Genomic DNA, 6,046 nt, shown 5'->3' with positions numbered 1-6,046 from the left:
GAGGGGTGGGAAGAGAGTCGGAGCCAGGAAGGCGGAAAAGGTCCCCCGGACCGACGGCAGGCCCCCCGACTCAGCCCCAGCGCCGCCGCCGCCGCCCCGAGCAGCGTCGCCGGCCGCGGGCGAGGTCACTGCCGGCAGAGTCTCCCGGGTTTCGGAGCCAGGAAGGCGGAAAAGGTCCCCCGGACCGACGGCAGGCCCCCCGACTCAGCCCCAGCGCCGCCGCCGCCGCCCCGAGCAGCGTCGCCGGCCGCGGGCGAGGTCACCGCCGGCAGAGTCTCCCGGGTCGAGCCCCGCAGACCCCAGCAACCTCCCCTCGCCAGCCAGGCCCCAACTGGACTTAAACGGTTTAGTAAGCACCGAGAGGAAGACAAATACAGGGCCTGAGCGTTCGTTGTGCTTCCAAGGCTTGACCTCCTGACCCTAAGACTAGGCTAAGGGGCTTCCGGACCCCCGGAGATCATACCATTCAGTCGTTGCGGGGGAAAGAAAGCCTTTAAGAAACCGGCCACCCGCGCCCTCCGCCGCGGTGACCAGAGGCAGGACCGGGCCGGGGCATCTCTGGCAGCCCATCACCCCGCCTGAATGTTCCACTCCGCGTTCTTGCCTTGGGAAAGCTGGTCAAAACCGCAGGGCCGTGGCTGCCCCTGTACAGATAATCCACCAGAACCTGAGTCTCTGCTGGAAAAGGTCTCTTTATACCTGTTGAGGCAGGCCCAGGACCTGAGGTTCTGTCTACTTTTTGAATTTAAAAGCTGATTGTTGAGCTTTTGCTTAAAATACACTTTTGTTCGTACGTTTTTACTACTACAGATTTACATAAACTACCCTTAGAGAATAACAATCATTGAAACATTGACGTTCTTATGGCTTACGTAGGTTAAGTGAAACACAGCTACAGAGAACTGGTAGGAATTTGGACTGAAGGAGAATGTAATTTCTTCTAACTTGTTCCGTACTATTTAGTTAACCAGGTGCCTAAATTAACATAATAAAACTTCCTTCCCTCAAGCCAGACATGGAAAAGGAAAGCAGTTGAAAGGTAATGCATGCAGTATAATTTTTGTTCTGCTGACCTTTACCATTGCATAACTTCACACACAGTTGTTTCTTTAAAAATATCAATATAAAATGTGAAAGTTTGATAAAACTGTCATATATATATGACGGTTTCATGTGTATTACTCTCTCTACCCTTCTCTGTTTCATAACAAAAGTACAACACAAAAAATAAAATGACCTGAGTAAATTTTGGTATTTTCTATCTTCATCCCTGACCTAGTCCTATGAAAAACTACACAAACACACAGAGTGAATAATTTTTCCTTTTAGAATATGCCCAGGCATACCAATACAATAGCTGAATGCAAAATTGTTAGGATCTACTGAAATCATACAGAATGTTTAAAAGTTTTAAAACTGAAAATTCTTAAAAAGAGTTGTATAAAGAATTGTGTGTAAATAAATATTAATGCTTTTTGGTTTCCACTCTTGGGAAAACCACTAAGTAGGCCTCTCTGCGCTTAGTACATCACAGACATTTTAGTGCTAGAGTATTAGCTGGCATTTGGAAAATTCCCTGGCATCTCAGCCTGTTAAAATATCAACCTATCTAACAGAAAAAAAAATTAACTTTACATTTCTTAATGTAAACTTGGAGATTCAGATGCTCCATCAGCATCAAAATTAAGCAATTTATTAACTGTTCATCAGCCTTTTCTCCATTAACCAATTCTGTGTAAGCAAAGTGTCTCTCTCTGATGTGGTAAACCTATAAAGTTCAAATAAATTTAGTTCAATTCCATGTTGTGTTATGTATTTCTAATATATAATCAAATCCTTTACCTTCCAACAACTTGGTTATTATGGATTTAGTGTAATTTCTTCTCAGTCTATAGACTTCACAAATTTGCATGATTGTTTTAATGGTGTATTTACAGATAAGTTTTTATTTGCACATAAGGACAAAAAGGTGAAGTGAAATTTGGTCCCAGTGGAAACCTGTTAGGTTCCCTGAACATATGGCTCATTGGGCTGTTACTTCCTTTTTGAGATCATTTTCCAAGATTTTTTAATATATACATCAATTTGACACCAGTTATAAAGAAAATATATTGGCTTTGAAAGTGCCTCCACCTGGGACATATCTCTCAATAACAAACCATGTAGTCAGGTGTACCTCTGAATGTACAGGTGTCCAGTCTCAAGAACAGGGCATCATTTGAATCTAGTCAAAACTGACAGTTGATTTTACACTGTCTTTGAAATTAGGTAGTTCTTTGTATTCTTAGAATGCCACAATGACTTGATTAATACAGTTTAGGGGTGACTACTTAAAACTCTTTTTAGGGAAGGCTGTGCATTTGGAATCCACAGTATTACAATGATTACTCTCAGTAAATACAAGTGATGTTAAGTTTCATTTATTGAAAGTGTGTGGTGCCAGCTTAAGACTTAAGGGGAAAATCACAGCACTTTGAAAAAGATGTAAATGTTCAATTGGTATAAAGTGGGGGGGGGGGGAACCGTGCTAAAACATGTGCCTATTTCCATTATGCTTAATTTACTATTCAAAACAAGTTTTTCCTAATAAGCTCTATTGTTTCTTTCTGTTTTGTAAAAGTTAATATGTGTGAGACAAAAACCTGATTCAGAATGTGAATGAAGTCTGTTTAGCGAAAGCTTGTTGGAGCTTACAGTTCAAGGAGGGCCTCAAATTAAAAGACACTTCACCTAATGACACTGATAATATATAAGGAAGCAAGTCTTGTAGGTCATTTCTAGAACCAGTTACAATTAGATTGCTAATTTCCTCCTGTCTCAGAGTGAATTCATACACTTAAAGAGCAGTGAGCACTAGAATATTCGGAATGAGGATGCTGTGTATATTTATTAAATAACTTTAGCTTTTGCTTTATTGCAGTTCTCTTCTTTCTGAGGTCAAGGGTCCCAAATAGGACTGAAGTATAAGTTCTCAAACATGTTATCCCTTTGTCCTGTCTGTACAGGGTTGTTTGTCTTTAAGTCACTCACACTTTTCCAGAGTATTTGCACCTGATTATGCAAGCCCTTGATGTTGAACTGGTCTCCCTCATTTGAATATCCCCTTGGGATCTGGAATGCCCGGATAACCTGGAGTCTGCCCATGCTTTCTTTGTTGTTTAGGGCTATATCGTGAATAAATTTAAAAAATATCTTGCTTATATCTTTTGGAAACAGTATACAAAAGATGAGTTATTGCTTATTAATTCAAGGAATAATTGTTTTAGAAATAAAATCTTATAGATTGCCTAATCCAACTTTCTTTTTGTGTGGACCAAAAGAAAAAAAACCAACCCAGAAAACAGCAAAACAAAGCTGTGTCTAGAGAGAATGAATGAGTCCTTCAAACCCACTCAGAAAGCTAGAACCCAGCTCAAGCTCTCCCGCATTTCAATCCACTTTTTCCCATAATAATCCTTTACCTCAAAAAAGATATACTTTTTCATTGGCTTTGTACTTGACTTCATAGGACGCGTAAATTACCTTATATCTGGAATCTTTTGTACACAAAGATACTACCCATTATGCTAAACCACAGAGACAGTAGGTTCCCTGACAAGGGGGTGGGGTGTACTATAGGGGGATTATCAATTTATCACCACCCTAACACAGGGCCCCAGAACGTGTCTGCTGGGAGAAGAAGCATCTTAGTGAACTGAGTGTTGAGATACCTCATGCCTGCTCCAATGAACAAACGGCAAGTGTTGGAATGTATTTTGCAGCGTGAGACACAATCTGAGGTAGGAGAGAAGGTAAAAAGGATTTGTACCTCTAAAGCGTGGGGTTAAAACCTCACCGTGACACCCAAACCACAATGCTAACCATTTAATAATCCAACTTCTAAATCAAAGGTTATAGTTTGTATGGGAAAGGAAAAAAAAAAAGTAAACCAGTATGAACTGGAAGCGAGCCTATATATTTTCTAAAACTATTAATCTGGAACTAAAACATTCTCTAAAGCAGAGACTTCATTTTCTTCAAGAGGTGGCCTTCACTTGTCTTGATGGACCCGAGACTCACCAGGAGGTCTCAGCTTTACACTGTCTTCCCTAGAGTGTTGGTGAATCAACACTGAGAACAGCTCTCATTAGACAAATAGTTTCTCCGTTTGCAGTTGTTAAATAGCACTAATTGCTAGCAAGAAAGGGGCATCCTGTGTGGGTGTATTCATACAACTTCAAGCAACTGGCTTAAAAGGAAGGCAAGCTCACTAGGAATCCGAAGTATCAGTAAGGGTGATACAGCTTCCTTGAAAAAGCTCTCTCCAACCAGGACTGAGGAAGAAATGCAAGCAGCAGGCTTCCTCTGCTAAGCAGCTTTGTGACACACTTAAACACACACTTTCTCTCTCTCTCTCTCTCTCTCTCTCACACACACACACACACACACACACACACACTCACTCCAGTATCCTGAGGTTTTACCACTGGCATTTTGAAAGTCTTTTCCTTCAGCATCTACGGGGCAAGGCCTGGATAAGATCTACTTGTAGGTTAGAATGCTTGATAAATTTCAAAGCAGATTTTGCTCCACCCTGCCATCTTTAAAGTTGTCAAGTCCCAACTTAGTTTCTTTCGAAATACAATTAATACCAAGGAGTGATGTGGCTCTCTAGTAAGAGTTAGAAAAAAATACACGATCCCAATATGGGAGTGACATTGTAAGTGACACTCCACTTCTAGGCGGTGCTATTGGTACCCTGGACTGGCCTGGAAAGGAGCCAGCCTCAGGGAAAAGGACACTGGTCCATTGTCCAGATAAGAGTCAACAAGAGTCAAAAAAACTCTGCCACTTCCTCCAAAAATAAGGACGTTTCCAAGTGTTTCAGTCATTTCATCCTCTTCCACCCCACCATGTGCTTGGGAAAGTGTGCTGTGGGGATGACTCATTTCCTCTCCAAGGCAAAGTCCCATTAAAAATGTCCCGAATATCCTGATTAATATACATCGGAGAAAGAGCCTTGCTTCTCGTACAGTTTTCCTCAATAAAGTATTTTTAGTTAAGATTGCCCGGTTTAGCAAATAAAAATACAGGATGCCCAGTTAAATCTGAATTTTAGATAAACAACAAATAATTTTTTTACCGTAAGTATGCCCTATGCACCCCTATTTGTAATATCTTGTTGACTAAAAAGATGTGAAGTCAAGTCTTACCTAACAGATTTTCCCGTACTTTTTCGCTTTTCTGTGCATGGTGGGGTTAGGGAATTAGGGGTAGAGCAAATACCCCTATTGTGCCCGGAATTTTCTTTCTTCCTTTCTCGTTCCGCAAGGAGAGTCTCGGTGCCTCTTAAATAGCTCTCGGGCTTTGCTGTACACACTGCTCTCCTCGCTTTTGATCATACAATGTTTTGCGTTGTGTCGAAACGTGTGTGTTGATCTAGTCTCCTCCAGCATAATGTGAGCTTTTCAAAGGGAGAGAGGGCGCGTATTGCTTGGCTTCCTCTCTAACTCCTGGGTTCTCTGGAGTCTTGCTAACCTCTCCTTCCAGGCTGCCCAGGTGGGCGAGGAGGCGCAGCGGGAATTCTTCACTTCAACCTCTGACCCAGGTGCCAAGGGAAACTGAGACTCGGGGATTGGGCCCCTAGAGGCGTCGGGAAGAAGGGAAGGGAGAGGAGCCAGGAGCGCTGGGTTCTTCCAGGCCCGCCCCGGGAAGCGGTGAGGGCCCAAGCAGGCCCTTCCGGAGGCCCGGCCTGGAGGCCTTCTCTCGCCGCCCGGGGCCTGCCCGGGCCCGCGATTCCCGGCCCGGTCGGCCGCTCGACGCCTCGCTTCAGCCGGGCGTTTCTTCCCCTCATTTGTTGCATTGTTTGCATTAATATGAATATCTTGTTCTGTTTGTTTTGTCTCCTGGGAGCCAATAAAGCTGTGAGTTTTTTCTTTACACCAAATGCAGCTCTACGGGCGATCAATCAATGGGTAGTCTTCGGATAATCTGTGAGAGTGAGAAATCTAATAAAGCTAGCGACTAAAAAAGGAAAACAAAATCTATTTTTCTCTTAGGTTTACTA

This window comes from Neophocaena asiaeorientalis, unplaced genomic scaffold (genome assembly GCF_003031525.2).
Source record: "Neophocaena asiaeorientalis asiaeorientalis breed wild unplaced genomic scaffold, Neophocaena_asiaeorientalis_V1.1 scaffold72, whole genome shotgun sequence".
Taxonomy (NCBI): Eukaryota; Metazoa; Chordata; class Mammalia; order Artiodactyla; family Phocoenidae; genus Neophocaena; species Neophocaena asiaeorientalis.
This window is presented reverse-complemented; position numbering follows the sequence as displayed.